This window comes from Dromiciops gliroides, chromosome 4, assembly GCF_019393635.1.
Source record: "Dromiciops gliroides isolate mDroGli1 chromosome 4, mDroGli1.pri, whole genome shotgun sequence".
NCBI classification, from domain to species: Eukaryota; Metazoa; Chordata; class Mammalia; order Microbiotheria; family Microbiotheriidae; genus Dromiciops; species Dromiciops gliroides.
The window spans coordinates 99577219-99599963 of NC_057864.1; the positions used below are offsets into that span (position 1 = coordinate 99577219).

Consider the following 22745-nt stretch of genomic DNA (forward strand, 5'->3'; position numbering starts at 1 on the left):
CAAAGCCTCTGGTGGACAGGGACACACAGGGTCAGGGAGTGGAGCCAGCAATTCTCCCACCTTGCAGAGAACGTTCAGCTACCTTGTTCCAATTCTGCTCCCAGCCATCTAGTCATCCCTTACCTCTGAGCCCTCCCCCCTCCCCTTACACACACACACACACACACAAACACACACATAACACACACACACACACCAGAGACAGAGAGAAGCATCAGAAATGGGGCAGTTGATACCTGGAAGAGTTGGGCCTGGAGAGGCCCAGCAATCATTTGGTCAGATACCACTGGGCTGGTCTGACCCAAGATCAAAGAAAGAACAGGGAAGACCCAGGGAGAGGAAAATCTCTTGAATGGAAATTCCCAAACGTAGTGATTAAAAATCCTCTCACTCTCTCTCCTACCCTCACCCCAACACATGCTCAAAGCCCTGTCAAAGGGGAAGGGAACGAGCATTTATTGAGAGACTCCTTTTCAGAAGGACTCTGAGGCCCAGAGAGGCAGAACACCATTCTCTAAGTGACCGGGCATCTCCCAGGCTAAAGCTCCAGCTGGCTTATCATGTTGGATAGGTAAGGCAACTGAGACACCCTTGAGCCTACCCTCCAAAAATTGGCAAGGGAAGTGGGATTGGGCCAGATTCAAGGAGAGATGAGGGAAAAAAACAAAAGAAGAAGAGGTGGGGAACCAGATCCTTGTGTTTCCCACATGTATAACCTAGTGAAAGGGAGGGAGAGGAAGGACTCGGAAGAGGAGAGACTTGCAAGCTGCTTTGGCTTCCACTGTTTCCCAGGTTATTACAGCAAAACCTAAATTGGATAGACAAGGCAAATTCTGAATGAGCTCATGAGGCAGCTGAGCACAGTCTCTGGACTTGGCAGCCTACTGGATTACTTGCCTACTGGACACTCTAGGAAGGTTCATTGGAGTCCAGCAGTTTTATGATTACCAGAGCTTGGATAAGGCTGGGGCAGGGGCGAAAGGAAAGAGAGGGAAGGTCAGGAGAGGATGTGCAAAGGAAAAGTAACTGCGTCAGTTAGCAACAAGCATTTATTAAATACCTACTGTGTACTAGGCTAAAAGCTCTTCTAAGTACTAGGAATACAAAGAAACAGAAAGATAGTCCCTGCTCTCACGGAGCTCACGGTCTAATATTAGGGGGAGACGACATGCAGACGACTATGGACAAACAAGATAGAGCCAGGATAAACCGGAGATAATCAGCAGAGGGAGAGCATACAAAGGATGCTTATGGGCTATTTGGGCTTTCCAAGTCTGTCTCATCTATTTCCCTGCCTCTGGGAAATCCTGCATCTCATACTATTCCAGACGTGTGGGAGATGAATCATGGAATCATAAGATCCTAAATTCAGCCAGAAGGGACCCTAGAGGTCACCAAATCCAACCCTCTCCTTTTACAGAGGAAAAAACTGGGATAAAATGACTTGCCCAAGCTCACACAGCTAGCTACTAGTAGAACCCAGCATCTCTAGAAAATGAGGTTCTAGGGCTCAGAAAACACTCCTCGTGTCTGGCCTAAATCCCCCTCGCTGTAATCATTCCTTGGGTATTTTTTTTTAATTCCAGGCTCAATGGTCATCACCAAGTCTTCTCCAAACTCATTATCAGTGACCATTCCACTATTTCACAGTTTTCTGAGTTGGAATCTTTTTTTTTCCTTTAAAGCTAAGCTAGTTTGCTTTGGTCTGATTTTGCCTGTCTCCTTGCCTTAGTCCCTGCTCCTTTACCAAGGCTTGGGCCCCAAACGTAAGCAACAGAACCTTCCCAGAGGCAGAGGAAAAGGAGGGAAGACAGATGGGCTGTGACAAGGGATGTGGGAATGGGCAGCAGCGGGTCGCAGGGGTCAGTGACGCGGAAGGCTTCGAAAGCCTCGCGGGCCCTTTGGGGGTTGTTGTGGCCTGGCCGAGCTGACAGAAGCTCTTTGATGCCCTGGCAGATGTGTTGCAGGCTGAGTTGAAGATAGAAGATCTGGGAAATTCTTAGTAATAAGCCTGAGGCAGAGCAGGGGAGGGGGCAATAGGACACACTCATTCCCCTCTGAGTCAGTCCTCTGATAGCTGGCACAGTCCTGGCGCAAGGATTCCTCTCAGACTGATATTGACCACAACCTAAACTCTAGCTCCTGTCTTGGCTCTGGCAGTGACTTGCTATGTGGGTCTGGGAAGGTAAGTATATTTCTGGGCCTCAGTTTCTTTCTCTGTAAAACAAGGGGGATGGGGAACAGAATGGCGGGGAGCAGATGGTCTGTAACGTCCCTTCTAGCAAATACATTCCATGGTTGAGATCTGCTCATGCTTTGGTGGGAAATATGCTGGATTTGAAGACAGAGAAAGTGGATTCCAATCCCAGGTCTGCTACTTATTACTTGTATGACAAATTGTTGGAACATCTCTGGATCCTCAACATGAGGCAGTCAGACGAGATGGACCCTGAAGGCCATATCTATGACCCTCTGATTCTCTGTGACTTCAAAAACTGCCCCCCCAAGCCCATCCATCCCTCTCAGCTCTCCTCCCCCAGACCCATACCCAATCCATCACCAAGGCCTGCTGATAGAACCTTCCTAAGATCTCTTACAGACACCCTCTTCTTCTCTCTTCTGACACTAGGATAAGCCCCCATCACTTCATGACTAGACTGTTCTAGACCCTGCTGGGTGATCTCCCTGCCTCAAGTCTCTCCTCACTCCAGTCAGTTGTAAAATTGATCTTCCTAAAGCCCAGGTCTGACTATGTCATCCCTCTAGGGCAACTAGGTGACACAGTGGATAGAGCCCTAGGCCCAGAGTCAGGAAGACCTGAGTTCAAGTCCAGCCTCAGACACTTACGGGCTGTATGAATCTGGACAAGTCACTTAACTCTGATTGCCTCAGTTTCCCCAAGTGCAAAATGGGGATCATAATAGCATCTACCTCCTGAGGTTGTCGTGAGGATCAAATGAAATAATATTTATAAAGCTCTTAATGGGCAGCTAGGTGGCACAGTGGATAAAGCACCGGCCCTGGATTCAGGAGAACCTGAGTTCAAATCCAGCCTCAGACATTTGACACTTACTAGCTGTATGACCCTGGGCAAGTCACTTAACATTCATTGCCCCACAAAAAAAAAAACAACCACAAACAAACAAACAAAAAAACTCTTAGCACAGTACCTGGCAAATAGTAGGTGCTCAATAAATGCTTGTTCCCTTCCCTTCACCCCCCTCCCATTCAGTAAACTCCAATGGCTCCATATCATGCTTGGCTTTCAGAACCCTTCCTAATCTGGCCCCTTCCTATCTGTCCAGTCTTCTTGCACCTCACTCACCTCCATGTGCTCTATGATCCCAGGACACTGGCCTTGAACACAATCCTTCATCCTCTGGACCCTGTGCATTTGCACTGGCTGTCTCCATCTCCTGGCGTCCTCTGGGTCTTCAGGCCCAAGCTTTCCTGGTCTCCCCTAATGCTGATGCATTCCCGCTGTGATTATCGCTAATTTGTCCTGTCTCTGTCTTGTTTGTCCACTATACTCGTTTGCCTGTTGTCTCCCCCAATATTAGATTGTTCACTCCTTGAGAGCTGGGGCTGGGTTTGTTGTTGTATCTGTAAGTGGTTGGTTTTGCCTTTCTTTTTGAGGATTAACCCTAACACCAGGCACATAGTAGGTGTTTAATAAATGCTTGTTGACTTGACTTGACTTGGGCACCATTCAACCATCATCTCTACTGGAAGAAACACAGGTCAGACTGATCAGCTGAATGGGACCCTCCACCTTCCCCCCATGTCCACTTTCATGTCTTGCTGCACCCCCCTCTGTTATTCAAGCCAAGCTGCCTTTTTTATAACTCTTTAATCTGATCCTCAGGGTCTTGCTTCTGAACTATTGCTCAGAACTGTCCTTTAATGTCATTGATATCATACTGCTTGCCTTCTCAATGAATGGGGGAAGGGAGGATTTGTAACTCAAAATTTTTAAAAGAATATTAAAAATCAATCAATCAAAACTGTCTTTTATGCTTAGGGAACAACCTTCCTCATTTTACTCTATCTCTCCCTTCCTTTTTTTGTTTTTTTTTTAGTGAGGCAATTGGGGTTAAGTGACTTGCCCAAGGTCACACAGCTAGTGAGTGAGGCCGGATTTGAACTCAGGTATTGCTGACTCCAGGGCCGGTGCTCTATCCACTGCACCATCTAGCTGCCCCTCTCCCTTCCTTTTTTTTTTTTGCGGGGCAATGGGGGTTAAGTGACTTGCCCAGGGTCACACAGCTAGTAAGTGTCAAGTGGCTGAGGCCGAATTTGAACTCAGGTCCTCCTGAATCCAGGGCCGGTGCTTTATCCACTGTGCTATCTAGCCGCCCCCTCTCCCTTCCTTTTTATGTTGTAGTTCATAGACTTTCTACTTCAGAAGGCCTTCTCTGATTTATCCCCACCCCTAGCTACCACCCATTCTCTAGAATCTCTTCTTTCACTATTCCCCCAGCCCTCAGCAGAAACCCTGGTCTAGTTTTCCCTCTTAGCCAACTTGGTAATCTTGTTCAGTCGTTTCAATCATGTCTAGCTCTTCATGACCCCATTTGGGGTCTTCTTGGGAAAGATACTGGAGTGGTTTGTCATTTCCTTCTCCAGCTCATTTTACAGTTGAGGAAACTGAGGCAAAGAAGACTAAGTGACTTGCCCAGGTTTACACAGCTAGGAAGTATTAGAGACTAGATTTGAACTCAGGTCTGCCTGCCTCCAGGCCATGCTCTCTATCCATTTCACCACCTAGCTGAACTTATTTCCACCTGTCTGGCCCATCTCACAAACTCATGCTACCCCCAAGGGCTCAGTTCAGAACCTTGCCCCAGACAAATGCCATTTCCCCCACGTGGCCACCACTGATGCTATTGACCATGTCTGTTTTGATGCTATTGACCATGTCTGTTTTGAAAGGGGCCCCAAGTTGAAACCCAAGGCCACTCAGCACTGAGATCCCAGGATTATCAGATTTAGAGCTGCAAGGGGCTTTAAAGATCTTCTAATCCAATCAATAGTCCAGCATTTGTATGTGTTGGGCACCAGGGGTACAAAGCAAAGTAAAAACTGCCCCTCTCCTCAAGGAGCTTACATTTGAAGGGGGAACAACAGGTGCCTGCAAAGTGGGACAGGAGTCAGGGAGGGAGGGACCCGGAGAGTCCTTCTGCAGAAGGTAGACTCTCAACTGAGTCTGGGAGGAAGATGGGGCTTCTAAGAGGCAGAAGGGAGGTGTGGGGGAGAGAGGCCGTGCAAAGGCCCAGAGAGAAGAGATTAATCATCCCTCGAGGAACAACCAGGAGGCCAATGTGTCTGGACTGCAGAGTTCAAGGAGGGAAGAAATAGGGAAGAAGACTGGCAATAGCACTAACAGCTAATATTTGTAGAGCATCCACTATGTGTGCTCTGCACAATTATCTTATTTGATCCTCACAACAACCCTGGGAGATGGGTACAGATGAAGAAACTGAAGCAAACAGAGGTTCACCGCCCAGCTGCTCCAAAAATGTCATGGAAATGAGTCTAAATACTCTTCTTGACTCTGCTATTAATTCACTGGGTAATCCCTGGCAAGTCATGTACTCTTAAATTTCTCCTTTTATAAAATGTATTTCGGTGAATAAAATACACCTCGATTTCCTCTTTTGTAAAATAGTCATAATAGTTGCAAGAGCTCTGCACAAGCGCAAAGAGTTATGATCATTATACACATATACCCTCTAGGAAATGTAATCAAGAAATCCCCCTAGAAACATTTCCAAAAAGCAGATCAATACCTGAAAAGAGGCCTCACCCCGGACTAGCCCTGTCCCTGCTCCTCCCGACTACCCCTCACCTCAAGCTGCAGACGGTTCCCTCTGCTGTCTATGCCGTTGCCATAGCAACTCCTCCCTGATCCTAGTACGTCAACCTGTCAGAGCAGGGCATCTGGGCAGTATCGCTAATGGAAACTATCTTCCAGTAAATCTCAGGGTTCATTCAGCAAGAAAACTTGGGGCCTGCTGGGGAAAGGAGACTCAGCAGGCTTGGGAAAACCCCAACCAGGTCTTCAAGGCTGGGAGTAGTCTTCTGCAGGACCCCCGCTCTGAGAGGGAAGAGGAGAGGAGTTAGCCTGGAGCCCCTCCAAGTCTCACAATCTGAGCCTGTTAAGCCCAGAGGAAGAGAAGACTCAATTAATCCAGGTTCTTACACCCTAAATCCTTCCTCTGACCCGGGCTGCTGCCATATAACAGAACAGCCCTCAGAGGGAGGTGGAAGATATGATGCATGAGGCCTCCTGCAAAGCTGACCGGGGCAGGAGTGCCCAAGCAAGCTTGATTTTTCCCAGGGCACCAGATTAATGCTTTCAGGTCCCTCATATCTCTGGCATTCTATGACTCCATGAACCTCCCCCATGTCCAACCTCCTTAGACAGAATGCAGCCACCATCTTTATTAGCATGAGCACAGGCCAAGACTGGATCAGCTGATCAGGGCACCCCAAACTTCCCAAAGCTAGACCTTTGCTCCGTGTCTGCAAGTCCCAGTTTAGATCCCAACATCCACAGGAACCCTTTCCCAACTTCTCTTCATTCTAGTGCCTTCTCTCTCTATTAGTTCCTATTTATCCTGGATTTAGCTTGTTTGTACATAGTTATTATTTACATAGTTGTCTCCTCCATTAAATTATGAGCTTCTTGAGGTCAGGGACTGTCTTTTTTCTTTCTTTTTATTCCCAGCACTTAGCACACAGTGCCTGGTGCACAGTAGGTACATAATAAATATTTATCGACTGACTGCACTCTAGAGTCTAGCACTGTGCCTAGCACATAGTAGGTACTTAATAAGTTTATTGACTGATTGGTGGACCTCACCCCTGCCTACCCCCTCTGTTATAGCCCTGCTATTCTAGCCAAGCTGTCTTCTTATCGCCTTCTATTCTGTTCCTGCCATCTCCTGCCTCTGAGTTATTGTCCAAGGCTGTACCTCACCACAGTTTAGAAGTAAGCCTTCATTCTTTTTTTTTTTTTTTTGGTGGGGCAATGAGGGTTAAGTGATTTTGCCCAAGATCACACAGCTAGTAAATGTCAAGTGTCTGAGGCCAGACTTGAACCCAGGTCCCCCTGAATCCAGGACCAGTGCTTTATCCACTGTGCCACCTAGCTGCCCCCAGTAAGCCTTCATTCTTAATGGTTTCCACCAATAGAGCACAGCCTCCACCAATGAATGGTGTTATCAATTGTCTGATGGCCAACCTGGCTAATTTCAAAAGACTTCCTCCCCAGCTTGGTCTCCTGTTTATGGATTAGGGGGTGACAACAGCTCTCAACCATCTAAGTGGCCGAGGATACCCATTATTAGGGGAGAGGGTACCTTCCCCCCCTCCAAACAAATCCACACAGCATGGTGACATACAGAGAATCAGAGAATCATTGATTTATAGCCGGAAGGAACATTGTTGTTGTTCAGTTGTTTTCAGTCATGTCCTACTCTTTGTGATTCTATTTGGGGGTTTCCTGACAAAAAAGTGATTTGCCATTTCCTTCTCGAGCTCATTTGACAGATGAAAAAACTGAGGTAAACAGGGTGAAGTGATTTGCCCGGGATCACACATCTAATAAGTGTCTAAGCCAGAATTTGAACTCGGGTCTTCCTGACTATAGGCCCAGAGCTTTATCCACTTACCATCTGGCTGCCCCTTGAAGGAAGCTCTTGAGTCCAATCCTTTCATTCTGCAGACAAGAAGAATGATACCCAGTTAGATCACATGATCATACAAGTGGCAAGTGACATAGGCAGGATTCTTTATCTTCGGACTCACATATGCTCCACCGATTCTCAGAGAAGCTGAAGCGCAGAATAGGTCTGTACAATGCCTTCTCCTCCAAATTGGAATGGGGCCCTAGGGGAGGTGGGAGTGAGGTGGGAGTGCTCATGCTTCATTCACTAGCTCAGCACTGAAGCATCCTGAAGAAAGCCCAGGTGTTTAGGGGCTGGAAGGAGTTGTTGTTAATGAGGACAACCGAAAAGATCCCAGAGGCACAGAGTTCAAGAACAAAGCCAGTGTGCTTCTCAGCCTCCACCTTCCTCTCAGGAAGGCAGCCCGGCCATTAGCCACAATGCAGAGCTTCCTCCCCAAGGGAGGGCTGGGATGCTGAGCAGAGTGGGAGCCTGTTCCGAGTGAAGGACGGAGCAGAGCAGGGTCAGGTTAGAGTGTGAGGAGAATGTTCTGAGCCCACCATCGGCCCAGCCTCCTCCCCCAGCCAGTGCACAGCTGCTGTTGGCCTAGAGGATGTGACTCCCTGTCCTGACCTCACTGTGGGGGACTCTGGCCAGGACACTGGGAAACAGCTGCCACTTTCTCCTCCAAGGGGGATACATTGTGGGACATGCTGGGGGCCAGGGAAGGGGGTACAAGGGAGAGGGATTCTGATCTGCTGAAAGGGCCAGCTTCCTGACTTCTCCTTGGGGATCAGTGCAGAGGAGATGAGTCTAGGCGTCTGGGGGGAAAGATTTAGAAACATTTTCTCACTTCAGCGGTTGAGGGATGAGGGATGGGGATGGGGATGAAGATGGGGCAGGGCGGAAATCCTGAGTCTTCCGGAAACCTTGTCATTGACTCTGAACCAGTCAGGTGGAACAAAAGGGGCTTCTTCAGCCCAGAAAGGAGACTCGAAAAAAGCAGGGTATAGTAGAAAAAATGCTGCTGGCCCTAAAGTTAAAGGGCCTGGATTCAAATCTCAGTTGAGTTTAATGTCTTAGAGCTGGCACCTGGGATTTAATCTGACCTCAGACACTTAGTAGCTGTGTGACCCTGGGCAAGTCACTTGACCTCCTCATCCATGAAATGAGGGCTTGATGACCTCCGAGGTCGCTCCCAGCTCTGCATTTTTGACCCTATGAGAAAACCTGGAACAGTGGGCCGTCTTCAGAACAGGAAGGAAATACTGCCAGCAAGGCCAAGCCAAAAACCCAGAGTTCCCTGCTGCTTCTACCCCACAAGAAATAGTGTGGATTTCTCCCCAGCCCCCAGAACATGCTGTCCTCCCAGGAGTCAGGGTTGTGAGTGAGTGGTATTGTGCAAAGAAGGAAGAGACCTGGCTTTGAATCCTGCTTTTGCTACTTGCCTCAGGCATGACCTAATCGAGTTACTTCTCTGGACCTCAGTTTCCACATCTGTAAAATGAGGGAGTTGGCCCAGATGGCCTCTGAGGTCCCTTTGAGCTCTAGACAGAGACAGCTAGGCTGGACCTTGAGTCAGAAAGACCTGAGTTCCAATCCAGACTCAGACACTTATCAGTTGTGTCCGGGCAAGTCACCTGACCTAAGTCCTAGTTTCCTCATCTATAAAATGAGAATAATAGCCCCTATCTCACAGAGTTGTGAGAATTAAAGGAGACAGCCTATTTCAAAACTCAAAGTGCCATCTAAATTCAATATGGGTTCAATATGGCAATGAGGGTTAAGTGACTTGCCCAGCGTCACACAGCTAGTAAGTGTCAATGTTTCAGGTAAGATTTGAACTCAGGTCCTCCTGAATCCAGGGCTGGTGCCTTATCCACTGCACCACCTAGCTGCCCCTCATACTATTATTAATAATAAACATTATGATTCTAGCTCTGATAATTACCAGCTCTGTGACCTTGGGAAAGTCACTTAACCATCTTCGGCCTCAGTTTCCCCATCTGTAAAATTGAGCAGGTTGGACCACATGGCCTTTCTGCCCTCTCTAAATTCAGTGACGCCCCGTGTGGATCTGACAGTGACAAGGGAAGCCAGCCCCAGTTGGGATATTTTTGTGGGTGGGGTCCTGGGGATTAGGAAGCAGGATCGGGAGACCCTGGGAGTAGCTGAGCAGAATTCAGAAGGAAGCCCGCCCTTGGGAATGCGGGGAAGTCACAGCCACTCCATAGCTCATTCACTCTTTACTGCAGTGCTGCGTGGGGTGGAGAGCTGAGCACTGCAGCGGCCCAGCCGACAGCCAGCAGCCCCACCTTGTGGCAGCTTCTTGTCAGCAAGTCCCCAAAATTCTTGTAGAAGGACATGGGACAGGGGATAGGATCACCTAACGAACACTGTTAGCTTTAGGGGCCTGCTCCCCCATCCTGGACACACACACACACACACACACACACACACACACACACACACACGTCATCATTATTATCATTATCATCACAACCAACACCACCATCATTCATCTGGGCTGGATGAGAGAGGAAAAGGGCTTGGGTACCACCCTCTATGAAAAAAGTCCACCCCCCAATGCTCAGGATGGAGTTGAAGTGATGGACTCATTCCCCCAGGGGCAGAGCACACCTAAGACTAAATGTAACCTGTGATGTTTGAACTTCTCAAGTTAAAGGAGGAAGCAACCAGGGTCTGAATGCCCTGGGTCCTCTGCCCAGGGGCCTGGCATCTGAGGGCTCTGCTCCCTCTGCTTTGAGATCATCCTTTGTGACACTGCTGCGTAGTGAGAATATGGAGGATGGAGAATACAGACCCGCTCATGTGGGTCGTGACCAATCACAGAGCACAGTGTTAGAGCTGGGAAGGACCTTAGGGGTCATCTCGTCCAACCCCTTTATTGTGTAGATGGGGAAGCTGAGGCCCCAGACAGGGGAAGAAACTTTCTCTAACTCAGCTTATCAGTGGCAGAGCTGGGGCTTTGTGACTCAGTTTAGCATCCTCACTATACAGAGATGATCTCCACCCTCACTCTCCGTGTTTAGGGCTTCAGAGGAGATGCTACACCTGCGTTTCAGTGTCCTTCTCAGATATAACCTAAAACCCCTCCAGATCCTGACCCTGCCAGTTTAGACCTGGCGTCCTCACTACTCCATTCTCACCTGAGTCTCCAACCCTCCCTGTGTTCCTGCCTACCGTGTTCATTCCAGCCTAGCACTGGTCCTTTCTACCTCTATAGTCCCAGGTATAGGCATATATATATATATATATATATATATATATATATATATATATATATATATATATATATATATATAGAGAGAGAGAGAGAGAGAGAGAGAGAGAGAGAGAGAGAGAGAGAGAGAGAGCCTTAGAAGCTAACTAGTCCAACCCCTGCATTTCACAGATGAGAAAAACTGAGGCCCAGAGAAATTAAGTTACTTACCCAAGATCATCAGTCATGTTCTCCAGAGGTAGAATTTGAACCCACGTCCTCTGATTTCAGATCCAGTGCTCTTTCTACCATGTTGTCTTCAATAACTATTACTTGCCATTTCCCAAAACACCATAGGATCGTAGATCCAAAGCCAGAAAGCATCTTATTGTTGTTTAGTCATTTGATTAGTTGTGTCTGACTCTTTGTGACCCCATTTGGGGTTTTCTTGGCAAAGATACTATAGTGGTTTGCCATTTCCTTCTCCAGCTCATTTAACAGATGAGGAAACTAAGGTAAACAGGATGAATTGACTTGCCCAGGGTCACATAGCTAGTGTCTAAGTGTCTAAGTCCAGATTTTAATTCAGGTCCTCCTGACTTCAGGGTGGTACTCCATTCATTGCACCTCCCAGCTGCCCGGAAAGCATCTTAGAGTCCATCTATTCCCACTCCTCTCATTTTATAGATGCAGAAACTGAGGAGAAAGATTCTGTGAATTCCCAGAGGTCACATAGGCAATAAGTTAAAGAGCAGAGACTTGAACCCAGGACCCCTGTTTCCCAGCTGAGCACTCTTACCACCGTACACTGCTCTGTCAGTCCCTACTTCTGCCCAATTGCTGGTTCCCAGGCTCTGGGGATTTCCCTGGCGGTGACTTGATAACCCAGCCAGCTCCTTTGAAAACAGGAGCATTTCATGACACTGTCAGAACTGATTCCCTTACCACAAGAGTGAAAACACTCAACCTGCTTCTGCTATGGAGGTTCCCTGACGACTAACTCAAAAAATATTGTGACTTCTATGTGGGAATAAATGAAGCTTCAAGATTAGTAATAGAGTGAAGGAGAGTCCCCCGCATGCTCTTCTGAAGGAGGTTTGGTTTCCTGTCTGCTAAAGTTCACATCCTTCCATTTTTCCAAAGGCACTTCAGATCATAGCAGAGTTTGGGAAGGATACTGGTAGTGGAGAAGTTTGATGGGAGGGCAAAGGGCGGCCCTCCAACATGAACATCACATGAATTCCTATGCCAAGTGTTAGTTATGTGTTTTAAATAGCTGTGTTCCCATGCCAAACTGTGAGGATGAACTCATTACCTTTCTTTTTTTTTTTTGGTGGGGCAAAGAGGGTTAAGTGACTTGCCCAGGGTCACACAGCTAGTGTCAAGTGTCTGAGGCCGGACTTGAACTCAGGTCCTCCTGAATCCAAGGGTGGTGCTTTATCCACCATGCCACCTAGCTGTCCCCCTCATTACCTTTCAAAGAAGAAAAGAACTGAGCTCAAGGACTATGGCCACAGGCCTCAAAAGTCATGAAGTCCACATAGGAGAGGATAATCTACTGGAGTCTGGCAGAATCTGGGGTATTTTGTTTTTGTTTTACTTGTTTTTACTTTATTTAGCACACTCTCTAGGATCACTACCCCCAACTGGATACTCACAAGCACAGCTTGGCCCCTAGAGGTTGGTTGACTATTATTTCCCTCAGGGTGTTAAGGGTAACCTTGTGGGGTTGGGAGTTTCCAGCACTATTGTTCACAAGCCCCCACTGGTGTGCTTCCTATTGATTATCAACCAGACTTAATTAACTCTTAGGTATTTACAAAGCAGGTGTAGCAAGGATAACTGTTATAGAAAAAATCCCCAAGACTAGGGATGTGACTCTTCCCTTGCACACACAAGCTCCCCAGGGAAAATGGACTCAAGCTTATAGTAAAATGGCAGTGAGGCACAAGTGTAGGAAATTCCCACGTGTAGCACTCAGCTGGGCCCCAAGGGTCAGTGCTCTGGTAGAGTTCTGAAGCTGCCTTTTCTCAGTGTGTTTAGTTGGCCCTTGGTATGTGTCCCAGCTCTCAAGGCAGACAATGCCATCAATCACTGCTATTTCAGTGACTCTGTTTCCAATATCAATGAGACACCTACATCTCCTGACCTTATGAAGTTCATAAGATCCTAGCCTGTTCAAGTCTGTCTCCAGATATGAAGTTGCATTGTTGTAGAAGATCTTTTGTTTCCCCTTGTCATGTCTCTACTCCTAGCGACATGCATTGTCTCCTACTATCTAGTCTCTTTAGTAACGTGGTCAGTGGGGAGTGGGGAGTAGGGAGGAGAGAGAAGTAGGTACCATCTCCTTCCCCAAAAGGGATTTACTCTCAGGGGTCTAGAATTCTAAGCTCCCAAGTCTTGACTCTTCTCCCAATCAACTGGCTAGCTCTGAACTAATAACTCACTGTTTTTATATATAGCTCAAGAGGTGTGTCTTTATCTTCTTCAACCAATCACGAGATACATTTATGTGATGTCATTTCTCTTGTCATGGGGAAAATAGGGTATGGGGTAAGGGTAGGGGTTTGGGGTTTGGGGTCCTTAGGAATTCCTCTTTAAAGAATAATACCCTCTTGCACACAAAAGCAGTTAGAATAAGATGGTAGTTTATTTAGAGGAAGGGGAAGGGAAGGGAAACCATGAAACAAGTCCTTGGACTTCTCATGGGGAGAAGGCATGGCACAGAGTGTGGCTCTGAGATACCAATCTCCTCGAGCAGGAGACAGGCAGGTACTTTTATAGAGGACTGATGGGGGTGACCATCTGACTGTGGAAAGTTCCCTTAGTGAGGGAGGACCATCCCCCATTGGTGGTGGCTGGGGGAATTGGGTGAGGGTAGCTATGGATCTCTCAAGCCATCTCTGTCCTCAGGACACAAAGGAAGCAGCCATACCCAAACTTACCTCCCCAGGGTTGAGGGAGACTAGAATGAAGGGTAGAGGTCCGGAAGCTAGCTCAGTCCGATCTGGTTCCACTTATCTCTTTAAGTGCGTCTGTCCTTTGGTTTAGTTTCTCAAGGAGAAGATTCTTTGATGTGCCCCAGAGAACTTCTGGGGTGCTATGGGCCCATAACACTCTTTATCCAAGGACCCAAAGTCCCTATAATACTTAAGATTAATTAAGGACTAATTCACACCTGGTTTATTTTTTATTGATTAATTGATTCAATAAAGGCAGAGCATTCTGTGACTAATTTTAATGAAGGCTGACCACAGTCTTTACATTTATAGCATCAGTGGCTAGCACACTGCTTTGCACATAGGAGGAGCTTAATAAATATTAATTGAATTTCTTTTTTTTGTGAGGCTATCAGGGTTAAGTGACTTACCTAGGGTCACACGGCTAGTAAGTGATAAGTGTCTGAGGTCAGATTTGAACTCAGGTCCTCCTGAATCCAGGGCTGGTGCTTTATCCACTGCGTCACCTAGCTGCCCCTAATATTAATTGAATTTCATGAAATTACAGGAAGGAAGGAAGGAAGGAAGGAAGGAAGGAAGGAAGGAAGGAAGGAAGGAAGGAAGGAAGGAAGGAAGGAAGGAAGGAAGGAAGGAAGGAAGGAAGGAAGGAAGGAAGGAAGGAAGGAAGGAAGGAAGGAAGGAAGGAAGGGGAAGGGAGGATTTAGTAAGCATCTACTATGTGCCAGGCACCATGCTAAGCACACTACAAATATCATTTCACTTGATCCTCACGAGAAACTTGGGAGGTAGGTACTATGGTTATCTTCATTTTACAGTTGAGGACATTGTGGCAGATTTTAATTTTAATTGTGGCAGAAGTTAAATGACTAGTCCAGCTAACAAGTGTCTGGGAAGATTCCAAAGGCCACTTGCCATGCTTCTCTGGCTTTTTTAAAGACCAGATAAACTGAGTCTGGAAAACAAATGGCCTCATTGCAGGGCTTTAACTTGCAAATTAGAGCAGAGATTCAAAACAGGATCTGAAAAAGAAATACACTTTTTAATTGAAATATCATCCCCATCATGACTTGCAAATACAATTCAAATATCCTTAAAAACAAACCCTTGGAGACAGATATTTTTTTAATGGTGGTGTAATGGAATGTGGTTATTTTGAATAGTGCTTGAAATGAGTAGGCTGTTGGCTTAGGGTCAGAAATCTGTCCCCCATTTGGCATTTAAAGTCCTTTACAACCTGGCTGTAGCCTACCTCCCCTGTCTAATTATCCGTTACTCCTCTTCACACACTCTCTGGTTCAGCCAAACTGGACTTTTTGCCATTCCCCACACAGAACACTCCATCTCCTATCCACAGTCCTTTACAAAGGCCCTATGCCTGGAATTCACTCCCTTCTTACATTTATCTCCGAGAACCTCTGGCTTCCTTCAGAGATCAGCTCAAAAGACCACATCTGCCCGAGACCTTTCCTGATCCCCCCACCCCCAGCTGCTAGGACATCTCCCCCTCAAAATGCCTTGTATTCATTTTTATATATCCTTTGTGTGTAGAGATGCTGTCTCCTCCCACCCCCAATAGAATGTAAGCTTCTTAAGAGCAGGGGTTAAAAAAAGAGTAGGGATTGTTTTTCTTTTCTCTTCTTTTCTTTTCTGTCTTTGAATCTCCACAAACTACAACTGTAGCTTATATAGTAGGCACTTAACAACTTCTTGTTAATTGCTCACTTGCCTAATTGATTGATTGATTTCTAAAGTGGTATTTATTGGAGTGGAATCTGTTCAGTATTTAGAGTTTCCACAATCTGCCAGGTTTGGAAGGTCTGGCTCCTGAGCCGCTCAGTCCCCAGCATTAACGTTGATGAGACAAGTAGAACAGGTTGTGCCCTTGATGGTGTCTGTTTGCTTGGTTACTCCCTATGAGACTTTTCATCCTTTCTGCTTCAAGCCCTGATTCCCAACAGCTCTACACCAAAAACGTTCTCCTAAGACTGAGAGCTTTCGTTCACGCTCTGGTAACTTTACACAGGGAGGGGGAGACTGTTCCTTTCTTTCATAACCTGGGGAAAGTGCTGGATTTTGAGTGAGAGGATCTGGACTCTAATCTCAACTCTGCCATTTCCTATATAACATTGGGCAAGTTTCCTAACCTCTCTGAGCTCCAGTTCTTCTTTTTCAGCTCTAAATTTATTATCTCAAATGTACTTAGTGATTAGAGGCAAGGTTCTCATTCTGGCTTGGTCACTAACTGTGTGTCATTCAGTCAACAAAGATCTATTAATTGCTTACTTACTTATTAATTGTTATTGCCTGACACTTACGCTGTTCTTCAATGTACTAAGCACCAGAGAGACAAAGAAAAGCAAGATTCTTTTCCTGCCTTCAAGGGGTTCACATTCTAATAATGGTGAAAACAACACAGAGACAGCTAAGGGCACAGCTGGTATGATAGAGTGTAAATCTGGGATCATCTCAAAGAGAAGGCACTGGGCAGGGGCCAGGAAAGGCCTCTTGGAGAAGGTGACATTTGAGCCATCCAGCCAAAATTTCTTATCTAAGGAACAAGGAGGGTGACTAAATAATTTCTGTTAAATCCCTCTGTATTCCCTCCCCTCCCAGACTAATTCTTCTGTGAAAGTAAATTAGCCGAAGCAGCTAAGTGGCACAGTGGATAAAGCACCGGCCCTAAATTCAGGAGGACCTGAATTCAAATCCAGACTTAGACACTTGACACTCACTAGCTGTGTGACTTTGGGCAAGTCACTTAACCCCCATTGTCCCACCCCAAAAAAAGAAGTAAGTAAATTAGCCCATCTTTTAACCTGTAACTACTGAATGGGTGTTGCCTCAGACAAATTGGGACCTGGCAAAGACCTTAGCTTAAAAAAACAAAGTCTCCCACTCCTGGGGCCGTCTCCAATCATCCCCACCTATGTCTTGCCTCTGGACCCTGAAAACTCTGGAGAAGAGAGTGAGGCTGATGACTCTGCACAGCTCTGCCTCACTTAAATCCAGTTCACTGGCAAGTCAAGACATCACACTCCTGATGTCATTGGTCCTCTTCTAGAATGAAGAATAAACAACATTAAATCTCTCTATAATGAGATGCTCCTCTTCCTGTCTAATGTCTAACTTAAGTCCCTACTGCTGCTATACTAATGCCTAAGGCTATCTTGGAATTTGGACATCAATTCTTCTACCATTGGCCCTGGGCTAAACTTCTCATAAGAGTTTTGAAATATGCATGGTGGGGTGATTAAAATTTCAACAGGCAGTTATTGCAATTTACTTAATTGCTGGCAAATTATCATTTGGGGAAGTGTAGCTGTTGAGTGATGGATCTCCCTGCCTATCACCTTCTTCCAGCACCGTCGTAAATCTGTCATTTGGAGATACTGCTCTCACTAGTTGCTCCCCATTCCATACTTAACTAGATTTTAGAGAGAGTGCCCCAGGCCCAAAGCTTCCCATGGTTGAGGGGAACTCAAGGATGGGAATGTGTTGGAGGGCTAGGAGATTAAGTTGGTTTTGATGATTGAGGCCAGAGGTGTGGGAAACCAGGAAGGAATTTTCAGTGGCCTCTCTTCCCCCCCCACTCCTGCCTCTAGTCAGCAGTGCCCTTGGCCCAGACCAAGCATCAATAACTTGTGTTGGGGAAGGTCTCCTCAGGAGGATTCTCACACCACCCCCCCTGCAGTTCCAATGCTTCCTACAGTTCACAAGCAGGAGAAATGTAAGAGACAAGGAGGCAAATACCAGTGACCCCATCCTAGGGCTGGCTCTCCTCTTCCCTGAACCCCTAACTTCCTGAAAACCACATGCCAGGCTTCCCTACAGCCTCAAAACCATGTCCATCAAAGCCATTTTCTGGGCAGGTAGAGACTAAGAAGGTTAGGGACCTCCAAAGCAAAAGCTAGGCTGGATTTCTGTGAAAATCATAGACCAATATAGCCTTCCTTTGGGTTTGAGGATGGAAGAAGTATAACAGAAGACAAGTGTGAGAAAAGAAGGCAATAGTCAAACTCCACTAGGAATCTCTATTGGTTTCAATAATGGCCAGTTAAAGGAAGCAGGGTTGTTTAACCCAGAGAAAAGAAGACTTAGAGGTGGATATGAGAGCTGTCTTCAAGAATCTGAAGGGCAGCTAGGTGGCGCAGTGGATAGAGCACTGGCCCTGGAGTCAGGAGGACCTGAGTTCAAATCCGGCCTCAGACACTTAACACTTACTAGCTGTGTGACCCTGGGCAAGTCACTTAACCCCAATTGCCTCATTAAAAAATAAATAAATAATTTTTTTAAAAAACAATCTGAAGAACTAGTGTGTGCAAGAGGGATTAGATTTGTTCCGTTTGATCCCACAAGGCCACGCGGGGTCAAAGTCACAAAGAGGCCAAGGCAGGCATGATGTCAGGAAAAGCTCCCCAAGTGGCATGGGCTGCCTCAAGAGGAGAGGGTCTACCCTTCTTGAAGGTCTTTAAGCAGAGGCTATTAGGTACATTATAGTGGGGATTCTTTTTCAGACGTGCGTTAGACTAGATGGCTGTCCAGGGTGTTTTTCGATTCTCCAATTCTATGGTTCTCTGAGCTAATATCCAGCTTCTATTACTTGCTTATAGAAGCTAAGTCTTAGAAAATCCCCTCTTCTGCCAGAGTTCATGGTCTAAATCATCCTGCTTCCTTTGGTATCACAGACTTCACTCTCTTATCTTTTGGTTGTCTCTTCTCCTCAAATGGATAGGTAGGTAGGCGGTGTGGACACTCAAGCATTTTCACCTTTGCATGAGCACCATTGTGGAAACAGTCTACATAGTCAGACAGTGTGTATACATGTGCCTCCTTGTGTTTTAACATTTACCAGTAAATTCCCAGGATTGGCAGTATCTATCAGTGCAATTATATACAGATTATATACAACGATTTTTTTTCCAGTGTATTATATATATATATATATATATATGTGCACATGTGTGTGAAAGAGAAGACATGCATGCATGTCCTTGTTCCAGTGACTGTGGGTCAAACAGAAAATTTACCCTGGGCTGGCGTAAGAGTCATCTATATATAAAAGGAACCACCGCCCTCCAATGCAGATGCCCTGTTGCATGCCGGGTATGTGCAGTTGTTTACGTGAAACTAGGGTGAGTTGCCATGGTGACAGCTAGGCTGGGGGAGCCTCTTATGCCTTAGAGACCCTGAATTAGCACACCCACCCCTCCAGTTCCCCAAAGCTGTCGCTCCATCTGTGCAGGGAGAAGCTTCCAACAGCAGCTAGGGGAAATGGAGGGATCTATGGGAGGGCCTCTTACAGCCCTCAGTCAAAGCCCCTGGGACAATAGTTTTGCATCCCCTCTGTCGGGTTGTGGCTGCCCCCATCCTCACCTCCCATGGTTGTGCCCCGTTCTGAGAGGACCTACTAGACGACGGAACTTGTGCACTCCCCCTCTCCCGATCCTAAGACCTCTTATCAGGAGCATCCAAAACCCTGGGATGGAAGGGAGTGGGGTGCCTCAGAGTGAAAGGGAAGAACGGGTCCCCAACTCTTCCAAACTATCCTTCCTTGCTTCCCATAACCCTCAGAGGGGCCTGATCAGGGTTTTCAAGGCCAAGTGAGGCTGCAGGAAGTGTTATTTCCAGGCTGTATTCTCAAAGATTATAGGATGAATCTTCCTAACCCAACCTAATGACCCTCCCCATCATCTCCCTGAGTAGATTTCCTGTACCAGAGATCCTGGTGGGGCCAAACCCAACCTTCTCTCCAGGTGAAAGACCAGCTGTCATATCCAACCTGGCCACCAGATGTCGCTGCTGGGTGGCCCGCCAAAAATACCTCTGCAGAACTCTTAGATTTCAGTATCCCCCATCTATGCCCGTGTCCTGGTAGGAGAGACCAGAGCCTAGGGCAAAAGGCTTTCCCTCACCTGGAGTTCCTCAGCTCAGAATCTGTCAGTGGGACAGTTTGAAAGCAGCACTTCCTAATACTTCTAGAATTAGATGGGGGAGGAGGGTAGGCATCATCCCAGATGCTAGGATGAAGTGTATTAAGGAGTTAAGTTTCCCCTGGAGAGATGGAGAAGGACCCCTCCTTCATGTTATATTGTCTTTTCTTTCTTTGGAGATAACGCTGCTGGACCTCCAAAAAGGACACACTTCATTACTATTCTATAGCCTTCTTCCTACTCATCCAGCTCCCCAGAGCTTTGAAGTTAAAAGTTTTTGTTCTGTTTTGTTTGGGTGAGGGGTTGGGGGCGGGGCAGAGCAAATCTGGCAGATTCCAGAACAATCTGGAACTGTAATTGCATCAATGATGGGAACTCTCATTATGGAAAATGTCTTCTTCCTCCCTGCCCCCACCCATAATTCTATAATTTATAATCTTAGAGAATAGCATGGAGACCTGAAAAGCTAAGTGACTTGCCCCAGGTTCACGAAGCTATGACATGTCAATGACAGAAATTCAATCTCCAGGTTTTCCTGACTCCGAGGCCACCTCCTATCCAATGCCTCTCAAAGCTAGAGCTTCCAATCACAGATCTGAAAAGAATTTAAGATCATTAAGTCCAAATTCAATTCATCAAAATATTTTAAGCACCTAATTAATATGTGCAAGGCATGGGATCCTACTAAAGCATGGAGCTCGGATGTAGTTCCCAGGAACCTTCTTTAAGGTTTGTCCAGCTAAAAGGTGAAGGTTAATTTTCTCCTCTTTGCTTCTTTTTTTTTTTTTTTTTAGTGAGGCAATTGGGATTAAGTGACTTGCCCAGGGTCACACAGCTAGTAAGTGTTAAGTGTCTGAGGCTGGATTTGAACTCAGGTGCTCCTGACTCCAGGGCTGGTGCTCTATCCACTGCACCACCTAGCTGCCCCTCTCTATGCTTCTTTATGATATCTTCCTGACAAAATAGGCGTGTCTTCTCTGCTATCAGTCTGTGATTCTTCAGGGGGGATTTATCTTCAACAGAGGAAAGGAAGAGTCACTAGGCTCTCATTCCCTCCTTAGTCTACCAGCAGGCAAAAAATACTAAGTGTGATTCCTGGGTTGAATTTGAGTCATCTGGGAATTAATAGCTTTCTTTGTGGGTCGTTGTATTCTAGGACTGAAGAAAGAGCCCTGGGCATGTACACTGAGGAACTCATGTAGGCTTCCTCTCCTTTCTCAGTTTACCTTTCTTAGATCAGAGGACTTCCTTCCTCCATCCTGCCCTGCAAGATCCAGGCTGATGGTTGGGAATCATAAAAAGAGCCCCAAAGCGCTGAGGATGACTTCAGGTGCTTTGATAAATACCAGAAATGGTGCCAAGATATTTACACAGGAGCATCTCTGAACTCTTTGACCTCTTCCTGTAAAATCTGACCTTTTCTTCCCACCTGGGAAATATTGATTGGAGACGCTGGCATAATGTAACCAAAGTCTGTACAAATATGGTTTGTTTGCTGCATTATTAAAAACCCTTCTCTTCCTGACTTGACTGTTACCCAGTAGGGCCTGACAAACCTGCCTCCCACACACACACATACTCATAGTCCCCCACTTCATAACTGTCTCCAGCCTTGGTAGACATTTCTGTGGCATGGTGACCATAGTCTGGGGCCCATTGTTTCACTGGCATGTACCGTCCTCCTGAATGCCCCTATAACAATTGTATTAGAACATCAGGACCTCGGGCAGTTGGCAAAGGGGTCCATTATTGTCTCCAGCTTTTCCTTCCTTACAAGCAGGGTGATCTGAAGAACTTTATCTGGAATCTCCAATGCTGAATGATGAAGAACCCTATAGGATTTAATGTTAAGAGTAACTTGGAGGGAGCAGCTAGGTGGCGCAGTGGATAGAGCACCAGCCCTGGAGTCAGGAGTACCTGAGTTCAAATCCGACCTCAGACACTTAACACTTACTAGCTGTGTGACCCTGGGCAAGTCACTTAACCCCAATTGCCTCACTAAAAAAAAAAAAGAGTAACTTAGAGATCATGTATTTCAACCTATTGTTTTATAGATGAGTACAATAAGTCCAGAGAATATGTTACTAGCCTAAGTGGGAGAAAGGAAGGTGGAGCAGGTTTGGGTGTGGAACTGAATTATAGGAAAGGTGCCCCGGAGATCTTGGGAGAGGGAGTGGTTGCTGCCAGCACCTGGCTCTCTGCCCATCCCCACCCAGCTCTCCCTGCAGCTGGTGAGACAGTCTAAACAGCCTCTTGTCAGATCCCAGGTTTCAGTCTTGGCAAAAGAGGGGGAAAACCAACCCTCTAAAGGAGTCCAACATTTTCCCTTTTCCAGCTGAAATAACCCAACACTCCAGCTGAGTCTGTGGTAGGCCGAGTGGGCAGCTTCGTTCATGAGGGAGGAGGGAAGGAGAAATAAGGGGAGAGGGTAAGGAGGGATTTCCTGGCATGTCGGCCCTCCTGAATTCTCCTGTGAAGTCATTCAATGAATGAGTGGTTTTCACCTCTACCTTCTGGATTTCAGGGAGACGTCATAAATTTGCTTCCACTGAGCGCTTTGAGATCCTTAGGTAACAGCCTTTGGGGTTTGCCCAGCTGTCAAATCCCCTTCTTTCTTTGGCCGTTGCTTTTGTCACACTGTAAAACAGAAGGGAGGAAGGATCTGCTGGATCATTTGATATAAAAGGTTCTCCTCTTTCAGGTGTCCAGTTAGGTCATAGATGTCATCCGACCTAAAGACAAGGAGGCAGATAAGATGACCTCGGGTAGGCTGTTCTTGCAGAGGCGTTCCATAATGGCCAAATCTGTATTTCTGTGTCTTCAAGGGCACCTCCAAAAGAACATTGTGCTGGTTGTCACTGGCCTTGGCCCAACACCCCTGGGCCCTAACACCCATTTCATAGGTACCCTCCCCCAATCCCTAAGCTGCCTCCGGGCCCTCCTAAACCAACACTACCACCAC

The 22745-nt window shown here is 46.6% G+C and overlaps 1 protein-coding gene across 8 annotated transcripts in view; it reads left to right on the top strand.

Annotated features, from left to right (window-relative positions):
• Positions 1-22745, top strand: part of NAV1 (neuron navigator 1) — a 381557-nt gene that overhangs the window by 238924 nt on the left and 119888 nt on the right. The gene's annotated exons all lie outside the window — the stretch shown is intronic.